General features: G+C 35.9%; 1 non-coding gene across 1 annotated transcript; it reads left to right on the forward strand.

Annotated features, from left to right (window-relative positions):
• The first annotated feature begins 22,534 nt into the window (after nucleotides 1-22,534).
• On the forward strand, nucleotides 22,535-22,606 carry Trnam-cau. Its single transcript has one exon. It is a non-coding gene; the product is annotated as a tRNA-Met (tRNA).
• The last annotated feature ends 1,639 nt before the right edge of the window (nucleotides 22,607-24,245 follow it).

Consider the following 24,245-nt stretch of genomic DNA (forward strand, 5'->3'; position numbering starts at 1 on the left):
CAGCGCTAAACTAGCCGAATATTTCATAGTTCATACAAGTTATGTAGTATATTTATCTTCCCCGCATCCAGGTGGTAGAAGTGGGGGGTAGGGGGGCAGTGGGAGGTTAATGAACCAGCCGGGATGCACGGCGGACATTTTGCAATAATATTAGTTCTGTACTCAACTACCTAGATACGGAGATACCAGAGCGCGCTTCAAATGCGGGCTCCGTTGCGATTTAATAGAGCCGAGATACTTCCTTCTGTACTAACAACTTTTCCCTTGCACACACACACACACACACGCTATTTTTTAATACATTTATAAAAGATGATACTTATTTCCTGGTACGTTCCTTAGTTCAAGTACACTCATGGTTCATCCTACGTATCGCCTAATACTTCAGCTCAAAAGAATTTGGCGCCGAAACCAATGATGTATTCATATGTTATCGATAAACAGTTTATTGACATTGAAAGAAACACCAGCTGCCGGGGACGCGTTCACAATGGCCACACCGTGACATTTCAATGGGCAGCCATTCTGGAAATTTGTAGTTTTGCTTGAATGAGAACGAGTGAATCGGCGCGCGCGGCTATTTTGTCATCCCTGTCCGCTCAGCTACTGTTTAATCAGTTAGTATTCAGTGAACCGCCGTTCAAGAGTAATTGCTGCGATTGAAATGTTATTTAGTATTTGGCTTACTGTGAGCTCACGTTAGAACTAATGCCTGCCATATTACAATTTCATTTGGAGATAATTGTTATTACATATAATTACGATGTCACATGTTTGATCCCTTGGACGATGGGACAGGCTTTGGTATGAGATGCTACTTGTGTGGACACGTTAATCCCTGGCTGGTGTAAGAAGCTGGCGCGGCCGCAGAGCAGGCTAAAAATAATAAACAGCCCATTTCTAATTCCCTTCGACTTTAATTTTTTCTCCCTTTGAAGTAGATACTCTTGGGGTTCAGGGCACAGGCGCAAATTCAAGATTTAAATTGGCACCGGAGATGGTGCTTCTCATGCTCAACGAATAAGTATCGAAATGCAGCGAGGCAATGATGCCAGCGTTAAAGGTACACCGGGACCAAACTTTTTAAATTTAATTAAATATTTAATTATCTTTTCTTTTTATTCTTTGTTATCGAAGAGCTGGGAACCCTGACACAGGTATTTTTTACCTAAAACGGTTCCCAAATCTCACAAATTGTAATGCATATGTACTTAAAATGAATAAACACATTTTCATTTAGTTATTTCTATGTAAGAATATTGTAAATACTGAAAATTTCTGTGTTGGAAATCAATAAAACAACTGTGATATTAATAATCAAGGTATCCATTGTAATAATCCTAATGTAAGACAATACGATTGTACGGTATTAGTTTTTAATTTAGCCAATTGTAAGATTTATCTCAAAATAAAAGCAAAAACGTTGCAATTTATTCAATGAAAACAAACAGAGCTTCAAGAGGCACGGACGAGAGAGCAATTAGAGTCGAAAATATTATCGACAGCCAAGAACAATAACGAACCTTACCATTAAAATAAACGGAATATAAATCAGCCGGGATAAAATAAAAAAACTGGTCGCGACGGATGCATAGAAATATGGCGTCTATACCGGGACCAATCAAAATTCTTCGACAATTAAGTGAGTGGAGATCACAAAAGGAAAATTGAAGGAAAACTGAGGGTGGCTTTCCTAGGGACGATGGATTATCGATGAAATGATGCTGGACAGTCTGATAAGTTAAAAAAATATGTATTAGAGTAAGTTTTTATATTTATTTTATTAGGAAGAGTTGGGTAGTATTCTAAAGAAGGATATCTTACCCACCAGGTTATAGATCACTGCCGTTTAATGCTTCCAAGCGAAAGGTGATAATTTTTTTTATACCATTACAGTATTTAGTCGATAACATTGACAACAGTTATAAATAACTTGACTGTTCGTATTATAAATATGACAATAGCATGCCTATTTTTATACATGACTGATTGTGTTTTTTTTTGTAATGAATCTGATTCTTTGCAAATAAACTATTTATACATTTATACACTTTCTTTATAATTGGTATTATAAAGAAAGTGTCGTTTGTAAGGCCGATAATAATGTATCGCTGAATAAGATGCATTATAACTTTTATAAATACTTACATTTAAATTACGTCCCACACATTAAAATTTCCACATGCCCTGTCTGAACACCTACTGAGCAGTGTTGGCCTTGGCTTCAGCGTGTGACTCTCATTCCTGAACTCGGTTCGATTCCCGGCTGAGGACCAATTGTCCTTCTTTATATGTGCGCATTTAACATTCGCTCGAACGGTAAGGAAATCATTGCGTCGTGAGTCGACGTGTGTCAGGCACAGGTGGATTATCTTCTTGCCTATTAGATTGACAACTATTTATGAAACTGATACAGAAATCTTAGAGCCAGACCCGAAAAGGTTGTAGCGCCACTGATTTATTTTAATTATTTATCGACAGAGCACCAGCCACAGAGCAACCCTAGCCAGATATGAAAGCTATGGAAATAAAGTTTGTTCGTCCCGCATTGTAAGGCAGTCCTCGTAAATGGATTTTATCACTATATAAATATCCCCCCTTCACTGTTACGTTCCGAATTACGAGCTACGACACGATACGTCGTCTTACGTCACTGCAGATTCACGTGAAACCCCGGAATTTCGGGAATGATATTTTATTATACCCCTGATAGGATCAGTTCTTCATCGGCATTTTATCGATGTTTATATTATATCTAAGAAGATGTTAAGACACGTAAGACGACAAAAACGGTTCCTTTAAGTCTCGAGACATAAATAAAGCGTGTTAATTGTAATTTTATTATTACTAATGGTAATTTCACAACCAGGTTTGTCGGTGAAACCGAGCAGTATATCTTGTAGCGGTCATTTGCGAGTGGGCTTGGGGCCTGTGAAATTATGCGCAAAATGTCCCACGGCTCATTTGGCCTAAACGGTGCATCTTTGATACCCTATTGACCCTCCTGTTAACCCTTGCGAAGTTAACGTTCTCGATAATCGTCCTTCGAGAATCGGAAGTCCGCAGGTGTTTTTCTAATTGAATTTTTTATAGTCCTTAGGTTATGAAGTGTGAAAACAGTTAGTAAGCTTTGTATAGGAAAGTTTTTCTGAATAATTGATTTAAACTAGCCAATGTTTTCTCGTAAATACATCTGTTCGTTAACAGTTATATGATTGAATGCTAAGACAAGTTGGTGATGCTCTTTTCTTTTTTCTGTTTCAAGGGTAGCTTGGGCTGACACAATACTGCGAAGACATTAAGGGTGGCATAAAAAGCAAGCCGCGCCGTGACCTCGGCTTGTATTTAGGCTGCAGTTGCACGGGTCTAACAACCTCATACTAAAACAGAATATCGATTACTTTCGCTACTATAATGTAATCCCCCGCCCACTTTTCGCTTTTTTAGCAAATGATGGGAATATAGTCGTCTCCCTCCCGCTCGCAGGAGGGTGAATTCCCTCGGGCGGTGTCCTCTTCTCTCTAAGCGCCCCGTCGTATGTAAATGATCGTCTCAGCGTACCCGTGTGCGAGCCACCCCCGTAGCTACGGCACACAAGCTCGCTCGAGGTTTACTGCCCTGACAGCTTTTGTCCTATTTTAAATATGATTTTGATGCGAGCCGACGTTCGGGCATTCTTTCAAAAAATTTCATGCATGTTTTGCAATAAATCGATGAGATATGACCACGTACGATCCTCTCGTTGGCATGTTTCAGTTTTATTTTGAAAATTGTGCGAACGGCCATCGGAACCGTATTCATATGTAGATAGAGCAATAATATTATCGGAATGGCCGAAAGACGCGCGAAGATAATGTAACAATGTTATCGGAGAGTCGCACATTACAAAAGCGAGCTCATTATACGGATACAGTCAAGTTCAAACGTCGGGTCGTATTCGGAAATATATGAGTAATAAGTCTGCTATAAAATGACGTCACGAAAATGGCGCATTCACAAATTTACATAGAGTCGCGTGGCTCGCGATTGATTCTATATCTGCTAAATCGAATCACAACTACACAGAGTTATTTTGTAATGGTTGTATCGCGTGAGTATTTCGGCATTGTTTATTTTTGTAAGGTTGATACGGGGAGTTGTCGTCACGACTCGTGATTAATAAGGGCTCAACACTTGCGTAGGGAAATACACTAAGATATGAAGGACTTGTGGTAATGGAAACACTTCATATGCTATTCGAAGGACGACTGTTTTGCTTAACGAATGTTCGAGACCAGCCGTGAGGTGAGTTTAAACTATATTCTGCAAATTATGTTTGTCAAACGTATACCATTTTATTGTTATATATGAACCAATATATAAAGAATAATATGTAGTACCAAACAAATTAAAAAAGAGAGACGTCCACCAGAAACCATGGAATAAAAGAGATAGCTGGGAAGGATTGGAAGATGGTGGCGAGCATGAGAGACAAGTGGAAGCATTTGAAGAAGGTCTTCACTCCGTCGGAGGTCGTGTACTAATGTTAAACATAGTACACGATTTAATCCCAATCGAATACAGGCTATTTTATGTTTCCCAACAATACTTCGTTGCTTTAAAAATACACCTTAGTTCTGAGGACGCAATACATCGGCAGAAGAAGGCGATAAGTTCTCGTGCACACAACACCCAATTAAGATCTTCATTAGTCTTTCCGGGAACGTGCTATCGACTCCTGGTAAAACAACATTATTAGGTCACCTTCACGCAAAACTTGGAAGCCAAGCTTTTAGCTGATTTTGTTATCATTATATCTTAGACATTTAGAATGGATTTCAATAGATGTTAGGTAAGCGTCATTTGGTACCCGGATATAATTCATTAATACAGTTGTTTCATATATATATACTATTACTGTTTATTACTGACACACAGTATAACAATTGTATATATCTATACATTTACATATGTTACAGTTACATAACCTAACTTAATCTAATACATCACATGTGCCGGTTTTGGTGATCAGCGTCTCCTGTGACACACAGGCCTCTTCCAGCTGCTTCCATTCATTTCTCTTCTGGTCCAAGTTGTGTCTTCTATTCTCTTTGTATCGCCTGCCAATCTCTTGCTCTGTCTTCGTCTTTATCTTTTTCAAGTCTTCTCAATGATAGACAATTCAGAAGGTGATGTAAAGTATCTTATTTTCGATTAGGCTGAGTGTTTGTACTGTTAATGCTTTTGAAATTTTTGAAAATCCTTTGGTGCGTCTCCTTTTTATTTGTTTTTTGATGTTCATAAATATAGCATCTAAATTTAATTGTTTTTTAAATAAATATGTATGTTTTTATGGATTTGTTAGAAACATATTTGCAAGCGATAAAAATTGGTGCAATTTAATGTATATAATTGTCTTCGATCCAATTAAAGTTTTTTGTGACTAGACAAAAACTATTCTTCTCTTTTAAAAATAATTGGCGCTACAACCGGGCAAGTGGGTGATTAGCCTGCTGTGCCTGACACACGTCATCGATTTTTTGGGTTTAAAGCAAACCTTTCCTCACGAAGTTTTCCATCAACGTTCGAGCGAGTTATAAATGCGTACATAGAAAGAAAGTCCTTTGGGGCACAGCCGGGGATCGAACCTACGACCTCAAGGATGAGAGTCGCACGCTGAAGCTACTAAGCTAACACTGCCCTTCTTTATTCTTCCCTTTTATTTGATTGTATATATTCAGATAGATATGATGTCGTTATCAATACATACAAGTAATTTCCTTAGGGCTTCGGGGATAAAACAATGTAGAAAGCTGTAACTTAGTGAAGTACTATAAGACGTGGGATAATCATACGTTCGTCTGTAAATACCTCTGGATATGAGCCGCTATGAGCTTGTAAATCTATGGCTGTCTACTCGAGTAGACAAGTGGATTCAATATAAATCGTTTAATGTTCAGCTTTATTTATTAAACCTAATTATGTACATAGTAATAAGCGAATATTACTTATTGGTGTAACACCTACCCAATAGAATCGCAATATAAGTTTTTTTTATATAACAGGGGGCAAACAGGCAAGAGGCTCACATGATGTTAAGTGATACCGCCCGCCCACGGATACTCTCAAAATCAATTGGCTCACGAGTGCGTTACTGGCCTCTTAAAGCTGAAAATTATAATAAAATATGTCTAACTAATTGAGAATATCATGTTTATAATTACAACATAATGTGTGTTTAATTTTAAGGGCAGAAAAACAAAAGTAACAGATACATTTATATTTAAAATTTTGCTTCTAATAGTCAGATATATACTTTATTTCAATGCCATCTTAAAATTATGTCTGCGACTGTATGTACGCTGATTTATCATATTCCGTCACAGGTTGGCGCGACAATTGTAATGTAAAACCGAGAGCCGTGTTTGAAACTCGACTGTACTTCACTCAAATATCTGCTTCACCGCACCAGACGTGGCCTCAGCGCAAATCCTTATGTGCCTATGTACTATTTAGTATATAACCTTAATACTGAGCTACATGTGATTTCATGATTAAGTGGATTTATATCACGTACCTTGGGCATGTCATAATCTGTTCGTATCGTTCGTAAAATTTATCTCTATATATGTAATAATAAAGACTTATTCTATCCTATCAGCATACCGAAACAGCCGAAGCAATTCGACTTAGGTTCCTTTAAGAAGACAGTGTACCATTTCATTAAAGGCCCGAGTCTTCGTCTTCTTTTTGTCTTTAAAATATGTGTATGTTATATGAGATATCACTTAATATATATAACTATCTATTAAATAAAGCCTAACTATATTTTTGGACTGATTTTGTCGTTGAAGTAACGATGCTGTTGAAAAACGAAAGCTTCGAACTTACGCGATTCGAAAAAACTGAAGTTTCTGTCAAGTTATCAATGGTGAGGTATGACGGGCTTAATTAGCACATGCCAGGGAATCTTCAGCCTTGTGTACAGGGACATAGGATCATGCTTTACAGCACGTTGGAATCAAACCTTCGATTCCATTGCAAGACTTTTTACATCCAACCCGTACAAGTAGCTCGAAACATTTGATGTGGTATTTGTATTTTAAATTTAAGAAAACACAATAGATGATAAAATTTGAGTTACTTTCTTCTTTTAGTTAGGTATTTACATTTCATTTTGCGAAAAATGTACGTGTTTTTTTTTATAAAACAGGGGGCAAACGGTTAGGAGGCTGGAGATGCGTTGCCGGCCTGTTAAGAATTCGTACGCTCTTTTTCTAACTTTTATAATTTGAGATATAAAATATTATGTTTTTCATACTACATATGACTATATTACGTCCGTTATTTCACAAAATTTTATATGTATAATTTACATACAAAAGGCACTTCAATTAGAACAATCCTATTGATATTTCGAAGACATAACTGATTACAATAGAGATTAGACAATCATCAATGAAGAGCTTCATTGACATTCGCAAGTAAGTGAGTGCCTTTGACAAGCGGTTCCTTAAAAGGTCTGTATTAGCAAGTTGTAATGGACTCGTGACGCATTGGAATCGTAAGATCCTGTTAACGTTATCATTATCTCGTTGCCACCGAGAGTCGATTGAATCATCTTTTACTACTTGTTATCGAAAAGTTAAATTACGCCTCGGCCAATGGCGTATATATCAGTGATGCCGCATCCACGTAGCAATGTCCGCGAAAGTCCAGAAGACAATGAGCGGGCCACACCGCGTCACTCGTATACCTTTTGCCCTTATTCTAGTCCTCCTTTTGTTTCGGCCACTTATTTATTTTGTTGTGCGATCTTATTATTTCGCTACCGTTGGCCGCATCGCGACGCATTCGTTTTTGTCCGTCGAAGCGCGCAGAATGAAGTAATACAGCCGTGGACTCTTTGGTATTGTGTATTTGCTAGATTTTTATTCAGCTTTTTGTGTTCAGCGACTTTTGTTACGTGTTATTGGATTAGCTTTTAATTATCCTCTCAGGCGATGATTAATTTGTCACGTACGATCTTTTTAGTGCGAATGTTTTAGACATGGGAATGTAGTTCACGACAGCTTTTTAGAAGCTCACAATAGATACATATTTTTAATTCATGGATTCCTCAATGGTGATTTTCTGTTACAATATATAGAAAAGTATAGATTTCTATATGTTGTTTTATTAATGAGTTCAATATCTAACATATAGTATGATAAAAGTATTGTATTTAACTTTATTGAGTACAAAAGATTACTTAAATCCAGTGGTTCTAAAAGCGATATATAATTAGTTAATTAACAGAATATAATTGGAATTCCAGAGATTACAGGGACATCTACACTAAAAGCCTCTCTGTGTCGCGCTGGGGGGCGCCAGGTTCGCTGTGATTAACGCTGCGCGAGCGCTTGTTTCGCTTAATTAGCCCCCATACACGCACCTTCACACTCCTAAAAAGGAGATCTCAGTTAGCCCTAAGTAGCCGCTGATGTTACATCTTACACCTTTTGTCCAACAGTATTCGAGCGCGAATCTTGTATTATTGTGTGGTCTTGCTGTCCAGCTCGTCCAGGCCATTTTATATAAAATAAAAATATCTTTTACTCTACTTAGGTGATGTTTTAATTGAAACACAAAGAAAAAATATTCAATAATTAACATTTAATGCAAATCTATTTCATATTAATGTGATTAATTTGTTTTTTTTTTTAAAACAAACATTTTTAATTGCAAGCTTACAAACTTGAAAATGCATTTAAAATAATTGAATTGTTTTCAAAGACCGTGTCCATTTATTTGAAACAGTGATGACTAATAAAAGCTCCATTGTGTGTAGCGATTCCATTTAATCCGATTTCATACAACGTTCTGTTAAAAACGAAAAATGCCGTCCGAAGACAATGTCTGTAGTTTTTTAATGCGAAAACAATCGCTCCCGACTTAGGAATTTATTGAATCCTACGAATAAATGTGCATTACTCAATTTTCAACTTAAAACTAACGCGATAAAGTATATTTTATAGTTCGTACTGATGTCGTGGACACGAACCAGTCTTTCCAGAAGCAGGATTGATCACATCAGCTGTCTGTCTGTCTGTCCTGATATACTGACGTCCTTAATTTATGTATCGACTGTTATTTTGACATTGGATATGTTAATTAACGTAATTACGTGACACGACTTTTTTTAAAAGGAGATTTTCTTATTAATCTTTAAATAACTTAGGGTTAAACAAATGCGTATTTCAGATGGATGTATATAATGTTCACTTAAAAACAACAAATTGATGGACAGTCTTTCGACCTTATTAATATATATTTAAATTGAGTTAGATATTGCTATATGATAGTGATGGGAACGCAATTTACTCTGCACCAAAGACTTCAGGGTCTCCCAAATTGTCCGCAGAAGGCTCCGCCTCTGAAGGTCAGCGCGTAATTAACAGTCCCTCAATCAAAGTTGGTGTATCCCGATTGGTTGCAATTCGTATTGGGACCGGGTGTGGGATCAAAGGACGAATGGAATATTTTACTCGTTTGAAGTTGACTTGCGGTTTTCAGTTATTTGTTGATCAAAGATAGCATTGGACTGGCAAGATGTTAGGTTTATCCAAAGTTTCATATGTATTCAAAATATCAGATCAATATACTTATAATAACAATCGATTGGCGGAGCATACTATACCTAAAAGATAATTTGTCTTCATAGACAAGAACGTGTTCAGCCTTCTCAGCACATGTAAATTTTTGGGTATGAGATATGCTAGCTAACCTTGAGATCTTTGACTAATGATTACGAGAAAGTATTAATTGCACACATAGAAAATTCCAGCGGAAAATCAAACACACCATCTAATGTTGAGAGATGAGAAGACAAATTTGCTGCGTCGCAAGATACCCACGTAGTACAAAATAGAATAATACACGATTTGTACCTATTTCACAGTACGGTAGACGAAGATCTTCACCATTAATATATCATCTCAACAAATAATTTCCCCTCCACCTAGTACTTGAGTCATAAGTCAAATATTTCAGAAGAACAGACTCGTAAATCCCTCGAATCCGTAAAAACCCGCGAATGTAACGCCGCAACTCAAATAATTAATTTTCAGTACTCATCGTGTAATAAATCGTTTCATTCGAATCAGAGAAACAACGATTTCATTGCTATCTCGCTTACACCCATTAAATTTGCATAATATCATGTCACCTGTCCTTTTCGCCTCGCAAATGATTCCCGGTATCCAGCTTGTCACTAATCACGTGTCATGGCGTTGGAAACCTTTAAAATAGAACCTTAAAAGCAACCAATAAAGACTGAAATTATTTGTGAATTATGGGAACGCAGAGGGTCGTAAGTTAGGTAAAGTTTTGTGAAATAATTTTGCGCAGATATCGAGGTAGGGAGGAATCGTCCACTTGTCAACTCGGAGCACAGATAAGATGAAAATAACCTGACATCTACAGATTATATTATAACAGAGTGAGATTATAGAATGCTACTTTGTTTTTACTTTAACTTGTTAAAAGATATGTTTCTTGGTTTAAGCATTTAACATTTATTTTGAATATATTATTGTACACTAAATATAAAGAATGGGATTCTACAAAAATAATACTGATTGCTAAGCCGGAAGTCTAGGCGACACTTATGACGTCATGGCCGAGAGCGGATGTGGCTTTGGCACCACACCGGAACTGGACACCGGTTACCTATCTTGAAGGCTTGATTTGTGCATATGTCACATGGTACATAGATAAAACTATTGATATATGTTGGTTTGCATTTACAGTAAGCTTAAATAGTCAGTAAGAAAAATGTAGCTCACCGCTTATCGCAATTTACTGGAAATTTCCGTAGCGCAAACGCGATACAACGTAAGTATCACTTGAACACGGAGGCTGTCGTGTCGTTAGCGAAGACGTAAGGGCCCAAGAATCATCAATAGCATAAATCAAATTCTCTTTGATTCAGAACACAGCAATATGAACTGCAGAGAAAGTGTGGGTGCATTCGATGAATATGTATGAGGGGGTCACAGGGGGAAGGGGGCGCCTTGTAAATGGAAATTTCAAATAAAAACGGTTCAAATATTAACATGAACTGGATCCGTGTTTTTCACCGTTTTCCCGCGTTTGGACACGTGTGATAACGCCCATAATAAAACTCAACTTTTTACTGATTCGCTTTTTGAGTTATAACTGCTGACATTCGCTACAGTTTAATTGAGATTCCTGTTACGTGGACGTTTTTGGGAATCATTTGCATAGAATATATTTAATATGAATTGCACTTTTCACATTTTACTAAATTCGAGTCGGTACGGCGCTAGTGCAGAATGTCAGACATGAAAGGTTGCGGATCTTTATTTATTTCGGCTCATAATACTGAACGAATTCGAAGACAAGACAGCCAATTGTCTTAGTATAGTATAGGTACCAGGGCTAATGGGCATGTTTTTGAAAAGTAAACTATAATAACGATTCCAGCGTGAAAACAAAACATTTTCACGTTAAGGCAATTACCAAAATATGGCTCTAATTACGTAATTAAAATTACTATAAATAGTAAACGGCTTACGGACCGTAAAAACAGCCTTCATGAAACGCAGTTGACGATAAAATCGTGGTGCGGGCGTGTTAACGCGTAAAAATAATAGCCAACCTAATTGCTGTGCCAATTATGAACACGATCGACAACTATATTTTTTATACTTTGTGTAAAAAACGAATTAAGGAACTTCGTTATTTACACTGGCTATGTAAGTCGAAAGTTTTTCTACTTTTGTTGTATTTCAAACGAAACGTCTGCTTCGTTTGGAGGTTAAGGGATATTAGCTATAGGTTAGCTGTTCGGACTAATACTTGCAGCTGACTTTCATCACCGGGCGTCAAGGCAGAATACAACGTGCCATCCGTATTTGACGTCCGTCGTATCACAACTGAGCGTTTCTTAAGGCAATTTTTTCATCGCACCACCACTATGTGGAACCGGTTGCCCACTGAAGTATTTTCGTGCCAATTCGACTTAAGGTACTTCAAAAAAGAGTGTACCAATTCTTACTTTAACCACTGTTGCACAAGAACTTTCCGTTTCAGTATAGGTTTAGAACATGTTCACAAGATGGTTGATGAAAGAATAATATTTAGAAATGTTAGGGAAATTTTTGTTTTTAAGAAAGTGGTTAAATATGAAGGAGAATAATTTTGTTTCATAAAAATTAGAGTACAACAAAACCTATAAGGTCTGGTTATATCTTAATGATAAGCTCATTGTGTCATAGACAACTAGATATTTGTTTATGTACCCCACACTAAATTCTGGCATTCACCACTCGACTATCAGTTACAGTTACAACTAAGATTAGTTCTGGCACTCGAATAGTTTTTTATGTGTTCGTCTGTGTTTTATGACCGAGTCGAATCTCTGAGTGTGTGACATAATATTGTTTGTTTTGCTAATTAACCAAAAAGGCTGGCTAAAATAAATACATATATGAAAATGCGCTTTTGCATATTTTTTTATTACTTATGTAATTAACAAAATCACTGTTATTTGACAAAAGCTCGTTCCGTCTTATGAAGCTTAAAGACTACTTTATACTTGTCTACATATAGCTTTCCAAACACTCTCGAATAATCTATGAGTCAGACCTTAGTTGAACCAAGGCAAAACAAAATAGCAATTACGCTGTCAAAATCAAAAATAGAAAGATAATCGAATCATGCATCTCATTATCGCGGTTTTAAATTAAGGGACCGAATCCCTTTCCGCGCTGAGCCTTTGCTTAGGGGATTCATACAGGAATATGTTATCTGCCTAACCACATGGTATAGTTGCCTTTTAACCAACATAAGTAAAATATCCAATAAACGGGTCCATCCATGACATATCCATTTACAAACGGGTGCTTAGCTACTTTGGCCATATTGCCAAATAGTCTCGACAAGTTGGTAATGATGGGGAGGAGTGGTGGCAGGAGTTTTCGGGATCAATCGCCTACCTGTTGGTCTGACTAAATTAGGCTGACGTATCGATTAGGGCTTTTCAAGACAGGCATGACCTTCAGCAATGAAGCTATAAAATATAATATTTAATGTTTCTTAGCTGTTTAAAATAACGCTATTTTTAATATAACCAATTGCCTTATGTACAAGATAACTTTAATTAATACCCGATATTCGCGCTAATTGCAATTTCTTTAAGTTTTTTTTATTATCTTTCCATAAAATAAACAAACGGCTTACAACAGCGATGTTTCCGATCAGCCTTATAACAAAATAAAAGGCAAGGGGGTTGCGTTTCACTACAGTTGTATTAACTATGAAATTTGTAACCGAATTTAATATTTAGAGTCATGAATATACGGTGCAATTCAGTGTGCTCGTTCCACTTTGAACATGCGCTATGAAAAGATTGTGGTTTGCCAAAATGAAGCTTGTTTTTAGTGGAAGGCGTCGGGCTGTATGATAGGATTTGATGGAAGTATGAACTAATCTCCCTCTCTTGATAACTCAATAAAGTGACATAATGAGAGGCCTTTGATGCTAGCCCTCGCGGGACTAGAGGTGTCGCAATCCTAATTGCAGATAAAAAGATAACTTTGACACGACTATGGGAGATTTGTATAAATTGCGTTGCGAAATAGTCATCTTGTCGGACGAGGGCTTGGCCTGATCTTTATCGTATTACGACGGAACTTGACACTATTTGGGTATTATCTATAGGAATATATACATTGGAAATTTTGTATATAAAAACAGTCGTTAGAAAAAACATAGGTACAGTAACTGAAATAAAAACTTTACAATATAAAGATTGTTTTATCAAACGATGATTTTTTTAATCCAAACAACTTCTACACGAAATGTGATATTAAATTGAAATAGGTATAATTTTTATCTAGGATCCAATTTAGTCAAGAAGTCAAATCATAATCATATCAAAAAATGAGATCTTAACTAAGTCGCAACCTGTCTATTTATCTCTTGACGAGGACAAATCGTCAGAGTAACAACCTTTATAATCACTGATATCACATCTTATATTGAGAATAAGTCTCAATTATTTGTCAAATATTAATAAAGTTAGGCAAACAGAGACTTTTCAACAAATAACGCAAAACGATGAACAAATCAGTTCGTAGACAAGAACGTAATTAACAATCAAATTGTAACCCTTCGGCCGCTACGATTGGGCGTTAAGGACTCACGAGCGAAAATTTCAAGCATAGGCCGTACATAGTCTGTACCTGCGTGGGAGGCAGTGGGGTGACCGAATGATTCGTTAGGAGTCAGTCAACCGTTCACTCGTGAATGGGGTCGGCTATATGCGTACCTGTTATGTACCAGTAAATATTTGCATATATCAAGGGAACTGTATAGGTACGTCAGGGATTTTCAAGATCCTATTGATCATTATTTGCTGTGCGTTTCTGATGGCCTTTTAAAACGTGTCAGAGTGTTTGCTTTGCAAGTGATGAAGTTGTTGCTTCGTTGATTTTTTAAATTTTGCTTACTTTTCTACTTGTATAACAATTGGTGTTTATTAATCCTGTCACAAAAAATAATAAATTCCAAATAAACTAATAACAAAAGTAAATATATTTTACATTCAAATTATTTGACTGCATCATAACCAACACAGTAGTAGTTGACTATTATAATATCAAAGTAATGAACGTTTAATATACATTTGAAACACTTAATTGCGGTAATTTCAAAATTTAGTTTTGACTTCCAGAAAGCACCTCATCGTTTAGGTATTTTAGGGTTGTTTTAGAGTCACATGTTTGGGCAGTATTGCGAGATATTTCGCACCCACCCCGCATTCGCCCTTCCGAAATCCGATCCGCCAAGTCTCTTGGTAATTAACTACCGATTTCATTTCTTGATGTATTTTTAAAAGCGTCCGACGGCTTTTTAATGGTTATTTTATGGTGACGGATCACTTATTAAGTTTTTATGGCAACGCGAGCAGTGACAGATGGGATGTAGTTTGACACCAGATTTGAGGGATCCCGTCATATCTGCGGCTTGGATGAAGGAGGGGCTTTCTGCGCTCGGCTGCTGATGTTGCGAAATGAATTGTAACGATTTGTTATTTCACTGCTTATTTATTGCTGTTCAAATCAATGTTACAGCTTTATTTCAAACGGATTCTGTTCACTGATTCAAATATAATGTGTTTATTAATAGTCTCGTTCATAATCATGAATAGCAATGAGGTATACTTAAAATAATTTATACGAATATTGTCTCTGGTTCGCGCGTATATAAACATTTTAATGTAACCGTATTAATAGTCAAGCGTTTTTTTTATAATACCTAGTTATTGCTTGTATGTCATATATCAGTGAAAAGCCATTGACAGTGTATATATTTTTATTGAAAGTATTTGGGGCTATTATTATCTTTATTCTTTAACAGAATATCTTGGCAAAGATCTCAATCTACATAAGATTGACGAAAGTTCTGTGACAAACTTATTTCAAGTATCATTATATCGGAACGACTATTAAATGAGTTTGAATTAATCATAACGTCCACGATATATCTTAGCATTATCGCACTCCCCAGAGGCGGGTGAAAATTAAAACAGATGACGTAGCGGAACGATCAGTGAGTTATAATTAAAAAGATAAGGAATATTTTCCTTTCACATCGAGATTATGAAGGAAACCCCTTTTGACCCTCGAATGGGGAGTTTCGTTTTGGGACCAGTTAACCGGTTAAGGGGCCCCTGAGACCATACATCGAATCGGTTGCGTTCCACTGCTGATTAAGTAAACTAAGATAACATTTGCAATGTACTAACGTCAAAAGTCAACAAGGGCGTTTTCGGAATGAAACGTTAAGTTGATTTGGCCGAATTCTCAAGGGTTGTTCGAGTATTATTATCTTAGATAGTTACTGTTTGAGATGATTGGATTGGCTCTCAGGATGAGTGCCTCATTGTTTGCTCTGAGTTTGTGTTGCTAGAAACGGGTTATCTGTTGACATTGAAGATCTCCACGCTGATAAACATTTCTATATCCGTTTCATAGTTAGCTGCGTCGCTGACTGTTGAAATAGACTGAAGCGTGCATGTAAGAACAATAGATAAACGTAATGGCATTTAGCAATGTTCTTGGACAATCACTATCGAAACAAACGCATCAACTACAAGTACTAAAACATGTTAACGAAACGCTGCTTCATTATTTATTTCACATAACATAATTGAGTGCAGCATTAAAGAAGAAACATATAAAAATAATAGTATAATTAGATCAGTAGACGGTACGGTGAGTACTAGGCAGCATCGCTGCACGCTGCGAGCTCACGTCCTCACCTGCTTAGTATTCCGGCCGAGTAGCAGCCAGTATTGATTGCTGCCCCCGCCTGCCCCAGCTAGGGCGCTTCAAAACAATCCAAAGATGTAATGATTTTTTTCGTTATTGATGTTTTTGTTGCAGAACACAACTCGTACGCTGAAGTGCCTTCTGAGACTTGACAATATCTAAATTGCAAGCCAAAGCGGCGAGCTTAATTGTTCATCTTCACCTCGTTACTTGTATCGTTTTACATAATTAATGTGATTTAATTTATGCACTTTACGTCAATTCGAAGCTTCTGAAAACACCACAGTCATTGATTTGTATTTGAAATCGCTTCTTGCATAAATTGTCACTATCTCCTTGAATCAACCGGCTCGGCGATATTCTTCGATCAGATAGGGGTCGTTTTGACCCGCGGCGACGTTCCAAGGGTTATACTCTAGTGTTAACGTACTGCTACTATATTCTGCCTTCGCTTCGTGGGTATACGATAACTATTAAGATTAGGACAAGTTTTAAATGTTTTGGCAGGTCGTTATGAAGTTAAACGACTTGGGAGCTAGTTTCGTCACTACTACGTCTTTCGTGCAAACTAAAATCATTCAGTAATGGATTTATATTGTTTTAACAGCTTTTAGTTGCAGTGAATTATATTAAACCAATGAAAAATTATTTTGTTATAATTATAACTTTGGTAATATTATAACAATATACAGTAATCTGTGGTAAATTTTTAGTCTCTAACCTACCTTTTTAACGCCATTCAGTAATCATAATATTTGTGCCAAATTCGTAATTATGAAATATTTGAAAATCCCTAACCATTTAAGTCACAATAGACAATCAATGAATACTATTATAGTTATAAATTATTGGTAATTTTGTAAAGTTATAATGCCATAAACAAGGCGTCGTGCGCCTACGCGTAGTGTTGCGAGCAAAAATCGATATCGACAAAAAAGATTAGAAGACCTTATCCCCAATTCCATCTAAATACTATAATCCATCGTACAATGGTGACAAAAATAATAAATATGGTTTTGCACCGCCCACCAGTACAATGGCCGAGCCGCGTGTTTCAATATTTTTGTATTGAGGCCATTAATGGGGGCGAAACCCGGGATAAAACAAACGTGCTATTGATATGAGCACGCACAACAGGGCGGGTTTACACTGCGATCTGGCTTTTTGGATTTATCTATCTTTTGTATTTAAAGTCATACACGAAATTCATTATTCGTAACGCTTACGGCACAAATGTATTCAATGCTTTTAAAAAGAAAGACATTATAAACGTTGTTTAATAGGTACCTACAATGAGTCCCAAAGTCTTTGGAAGAAGGCTTTTAATGAAGGTGTTAATTTATACTCAAATTATTCACAGTGTTTAGTTGTGTGGGCGAATAATTGCGTCAATGCTTGCAATTGAACTGGTGTTATGGTAATTTATTTTGTTTATATACAGTAAATTTTAGCGTATATTATTGATAATTGTTGTATTATATTACTATTTACATTTGACTAGGTTTTTCATAACTAAAATATTTCGGTACTATCAAAATGAGTTCTATGTCTAAATGGCTAAAGGCTAAAATCGGTTCAGAACAACTTCTCTACTTCAACTCGCTTTTTTACAGTAGACACACAATCGGTTCGTATATTAATATAGTAATTGTTAATATGTACCTATTTGTTACTGCTGTTATCGTACTTTTACGCCTACTTTGGAAATACGCATATGATATGTAAAATATATATCTTATAATACACTTAGTATTTGATATAATAAAGATACACTGATAGATTTTGCCACATGCAAGATACTTTTTCGTCCCACAACACAAATTCGATGCAAGCTTCGTGCTCGCAAGGTACGAAATAAAAATGCGTTTATAAACTTTGTATTTCTTATTTGCGGCTGCTACGACGTAGCATCCGTCCTCGCATCCATTCAATTGTATAATTTTTACGTGAGTTTATTAATAAAGTGGTTTAAAATATGTATGTTCATCACAACAACGACCCTGGTCAAAAAAAATCGAACAAAACGAAAACAGAAGTCCTATTAAGCAGCCACGCCTCACGCCTAATCTTCTAACAAAGCGGACGTTTTGGCGCGAAATAATGAAGAGCACGTGCGGGGACGGTCCCATGGCCCGGGCTGGGACAATGGTCGCGTGCCGATCGCTATCGGTAGTGTGAAACAAACGAATAAGATAAATCGTCGCGATGCCTGCTATCGACGCGGATATGCAAATGTATTGCCATTCGATTGTTTTTGCACGTTTGTTTTCAAACTCATTATAAAACACTCGTTTCAATTAAATCTCCTCAACATTACGTGTTCTATTTCAATTATTTTCTCATCATATCCAATTATTTTATATTAATAACGTGCTTTAACCTTGCAGACATAGAAATAATAGCTTATTATTGGATATGTTCTGACACACACAACCAAAACCTTAGAATGTATTAAAGGAAAATATTATAAAGTACGTATTAACTATCTGATGAAGCTTCCAAAGCTCATTTGATTATACGAACTTTATAATGCCATAGACTAACGCGCCTAAGCAGTTCATATTAGAGATTAAGAGTAGTTGATAGTAAAAAATAAAATTTGTCAGTTAATAAGTCTAACAAATATTATAAAGAAAGTCCATTGGTGCACAGCCGGGGATCGAACATACGACCTCAAGTATGAGAGTCGCACGCTCAAGCCACTAACTGCTAACACTGGCTAACACTGCTCCTAGATAAAGGAGTTAAGTTAATATTAATATATATTTATCATATATAATGATCTTTTTTATGTTGATATATAACCCATAAGTAGGTAACAAATTATATAATATTACTATCATTTTAAAAAGTCTGCTGGACCTTTTGCGGATGAATTGAACGTCCCCCAACAATAAAGAAAACAAGGTTTTTCAACAATAGTGCGTCATATCATTTGTTAAACTTCCCTTCGACTATTATTTTATGAATGATAGGAGGGCAGACGATATGGCCACCGTGACGTTATATTTTACAATGCAATTCATTGTTTTTATGATGCTCTTAATTCCTAATAAGAAATGCTTGGGCGCAAACGTCGTTTAAAGTTTGTCTATGGCTTTATAGAGTTCATATAATCAAATGAGCTTTGGAAGCTCTATATCAAGAAATAATTATTATTATCTTCTTTCATCACAAAGTTATTTCGTATTTTAAAATAATATATTTTTAAACTTTTGTACGAGTATAAGTATGTAAGTACATATTTCATTTATATGTCCTAAAACAACAAGTATGCTTAAAATATACAAGAGAATATGACTTCACAAATTTTACACACACACATACATACACATCAATTATTTTAGAACTTAAATTTGAAACTAGCAGGCAAATAGAAACTTAAGCCTTATTAAGAGCGTGATACACAAAATTACGGTAAGGAAAAAGATTGTTGTAAAATATGTATATTATCATTAATGTTAGTAATTAAGGTGTAAGAGCGAGATAGCCTATTTACTGGACCATTAAAAGAAGCAGATCAGCGAGCCGTAGGTACGTATAGAAGACTTTTAGTTCTAGCAACGATAGGATTACAAAGAAAGGAAAATTTTGAGAATGAAGAAGATCAGTATGAGTATTAAAGTCAAATATTTTATACGAATAAACAAGGTCAATGAAGTCATGTTGGAGTTTAACGGTATCTAACTTGAAGTAGTCCAAACGAGCCTCGTACGTTAACAATAGTCCACGCAAGTGTAGACGATTGCAAAGCTTTCTATGGAAACGTTTCTTAATAATTAGCTACTATTTCCATGGCTGTATGGTTAAAGCACCCATTTATGGAACGTATTCCCTGGGTTCGATTACCGGTAAAACAAAAATTGTTTCCGATTCAAGCAAGGAAGGTTTATCAAGTACATGGAAAATATGATCAATGAAACGGGTACAGAATTGCCCCACGCCCCAGGGGCCAAGTGACTTTAAACAACAGACCAGCAAGTATCGCCTTATTTGTTCTTTCAACTCATTTGTCCACTGTTCATGTAAAGGGTGTCCCTAAATAATGGTTCATAAACCAAAATTAAAACTTCTCGATACATTGCACTCGCACAATAAAACCATTCCGCTTACTAACTACGCAACATTAAGGTGTCATTAGTCAAATGACGTTGCGATTATGCACACGTCCTTAATAAAACTACATGCCTCTTCGACTGTGAATCGTAACCACATGAAGATTAAGTTCAATCTTGCTTGAGCGTTAACGACAGTTTAGATGTTCTATGATAGGAAGGTTGTGATAAAAAATCTTTATGAATGGGGTTGTCGTGTGACTGTGCCCTGTTTCAATAAATTATTTCGGTTATTTTGCGAATTGTTTTATGATATCAAACTGTTTATCTCCGCTCTTTGTTATTGTTAGACCGGCGGCGTGACTAAATAATGACTTGTACCAAATTTGGATCTCGTAGGCTAAGTTTTAAAGGTTTCACGTTGTTAAACACATCATAGGAATGTGGCTAGTTGAAAAACACGTAATACTTATTACGATCAAATCACTTACTTTTTTATTAATTTGTTGAAACCGTCGATCGCCACGTTTCACGTTTCGTGACACTATTTTTCGATATTGCCTGATATCGTTAATTATTAATTACGCGATATTATTTTGTGAAAACTTTGTGATTCTAATGTACTCAGAGACATTTAATAACTGTGTATCAACGGCCACCGAACCGTTCTTAGTAATACATAGATATAAATAATGAAACGATTTCTTTGATATCAAATGCGAGCTATTATTTATGTAAATTAGAATAGTATACTGAAACTAAGTGTGTTTGAATATGTTTACATGTTTAATAGGATGATAAAACTAATTCAAACTCCAAGTCAAAATAACTTTATTTATAAGTAAATAAGTACACTTACGTCTACATAAATGCGTTCACAGAAAATATGTTAAATTGATTGTAAATCATTTATTAATTTACCACCAGTTCACAATTAATTAGTGGCATTAAGAAATAACTCTAATAAAAGATCTTTATAATGTAATCCAAAGTTGCTCAAGTAATCAATGCTAAGCAAGGAACTAAATGAGCTCTAGTAAAAAGCAATAAAATCACCCCAGCAGATTAACTGTCCCTGGGTCTAGGACGCCCTGCCACGCGACGGGGGGTCATTGTACTAGTTTATTGTAGACCCCCGGGGTCCCACAGTTATTGGTAACTTGGCTCAATGTCACTTAATGTGTCATCATCATTTCTACTAATTTTGCCTCATTTTAGGCGAGTAATTGAAGATTTCCTTTCATTATTAGTTATCCGTGAAATCAGTGAAAAGCTAAAGAAATTTCGAGAAGATATTCTAATTATAGCAAAATATAAATACACAATAGTTCCACGGTCATCTTAGTTCAGTTAGGTCCATGGAATGGTTGATAAAGGGTTCATTTCCCGGTTGAAGTGCAGATTACATCTATAATTTATAGTAGTATAAGAAGTTCTACCTATTACAATGCCCGATTTTAAGCAAGAAGCTGGAGATTTCCCTTCATTACTCACAATTTTTGGAATTTAAAATTCTGGCTGGTCTTCAACGGTCAATTCTTGGCGGATACGTTATTAATATTCTTTCTTATTTTTAATGCAACGACATCTCACACCGGCTTCATCACGGTCTTCGTCAAGCGCTGCCTTCGCCGTATTCTGGGTATCTACCACCGAGAAGATCTCTAACTAGCGACTTTAGGATGGCTGCCGAGAAGCCGACGACGCAAGTAAAAAAAAATATCCCCAAGCAGGCGCTTGAATCAGAACCCATAAGGAAAGCGTAAAACGTGGCCAACCCAAGCAAACCTGGCATTGTACATTTGTAGATGAGGCAAATAGAGTGGGAAACAATTATTTAAAAAAAATTGAACAGTTAATTGCATTCGCAAGGTTTATTAAATGATAATGAACTTTATAAAAATATCGAGTGCTGTAATAAATTGACCACTGAGGCAAAGCTAAATGTTGCCGCAGGCTTCAATTACATGCCCCTTGCAAAATAAAATGCATTTTACGAACACTGAAGTGGTTTTAAACATTTTAACTTTATGATGGTGGCTGTAGTAACAATTTATTTATCGTCCATACATATAAAATTCTATTTAATATATTTGAAGGAAATTCACCATACTTAGCTCATTACATGAAATGATTGTAAATTTCAGTCATAACTCAAAGAGCAGAGTGGCGCAGTGGAAGCGTGCTGGGCCCATAACCCAGAGGTCCGTGGATCGAAACCACGCTCTGCTATATACCTTTTTTATATTTTATTGTTCTATACATTGCTTTTAGCCATATTTTAATAATATTGCAATAATTTATATTCAAATCACATTTTAATATTTAGCAAACCTGTTCTATTATTCACCTGGTAATTGTTGAATAGTTTTGTTAGTAGGTCCATTCATATAATAAAAAGTCTTTTTTGCGTTCAATTTATTTAGCACAGTTGCAAAAACGTAGAACATATATTTATTTTAGAATTTTAACTCATTTGTACATTGATAGTTTTTTTATTTAAGTATAAGTACTTTAATACCTTTATCTATATCAATTTGGACAGTAAGAGATAACAATAGAAAAGAATGGATGCAGCTGAAGGAGGCCTATGTGTAACAGGACACGCTGATCATCAAAACCTTATGTATTAGATTAAGTAACTAAAACAATATATATTATACCTGGGTGTCAACAATACAGGCTTAATTGTAGTACTTATCAATAATTTAATTAAGTGAAATAAAATAATGAATACTTTACATCTTAATTTAAACTTACTTGTTATTTTTTCGGTAAAAGGTACGAAGGAAAACAAAGTCATACCTTATAAAATCGATTCATTAAATTCGAGCTTTAATAATAAATAGAAATAAAATAAATAGGAAAATAAACAGTACACTTATCAGACAAAGTAGAAACATCTGAAAGTTGTATTTTTAAGCAGAGAACGCTTCTAGCCAAATACTGTCCCTCGTCAGCCGACTGTGAAACTGTTCAGTTTTCTGTGTAAACAAACCGACAAACAAACAACCACCGTTTGTTTTAGCATGGGATAATGATCATTTACTGCACATGTCCATTTTGCAAATTGTTTTTTTTAATTCAATAAATGAGGACAAAAAGCCAAAATATCTGCATATGTACTTTAGCTGTCCCATTCAGAATTGTTTATTCTAGTTAATGGTTACTTAAGGCAATTTTAGATTCATATAAATTCAGTTTAATTTATCAATCGATCATTAATCGAGCAGAAGCCTCAGTTAATAACTATTATAGTTAATCTAATATTAGAGATAGTTTATTTGTTGGCACTCAAACGTTCAATTTATAATATAATCATAATGATAAATTCATAATTTAAAAAAAAAAGTATTTATTTTGAGCTTTTCCTCGCTGTCTTTCGAGGCTGAGACGCTTTCCGCACCAGCTCTCACTGTGTATTCTAAAATAAAATACCGTCTCTTCGATGCAATGAAAGACAACACCCGGTCTAAGTAGAACGCCAGTTACATGTATGGACTCCCTCGCTTACTCATTATTATGTAGATTCCAATTTAAAACCACTTGTTATCTAGTTAGTGACGAAAAATAGCTAACTACGAACCCCGAACTTGCCCGAGGCTGCCAACTAGCTGTGAGTAATCGATGACGATCGACAAACGAACCAGCCGACTGTCAAATTTTAGACTTGAGTGTTGCAAAAATTACGTTATTCGTACATTAAATAAGGATTTACTAAAAACGACTCTATCTGTTGGTCTTAAGGTGTATAGTTAGTTTGGGGACCGCAAAATGTAAGTGTTGTTTGGTTTTCTAGGTGCGTAATGGGACTCTTGTTATGTTAATCGTTGCCTGAGGTGCCCCGAGGCTCGTGGTAGGGGTTGTCTTA

The sequence above is a fragment of the Pieris brassicae genome, chromosome 7, assembly GCF_905147105.1.
Source record: "Pieris brassicae chromosome 7, ilPieBrab1.1, whole genome shotgun sequence".
Taxonomy (NCBI): Eukaryota; Metazoa; Arthropoda; class Insecta; order Lepidoptera; family Pieridae; genus Pieris; species Pieris brassicae.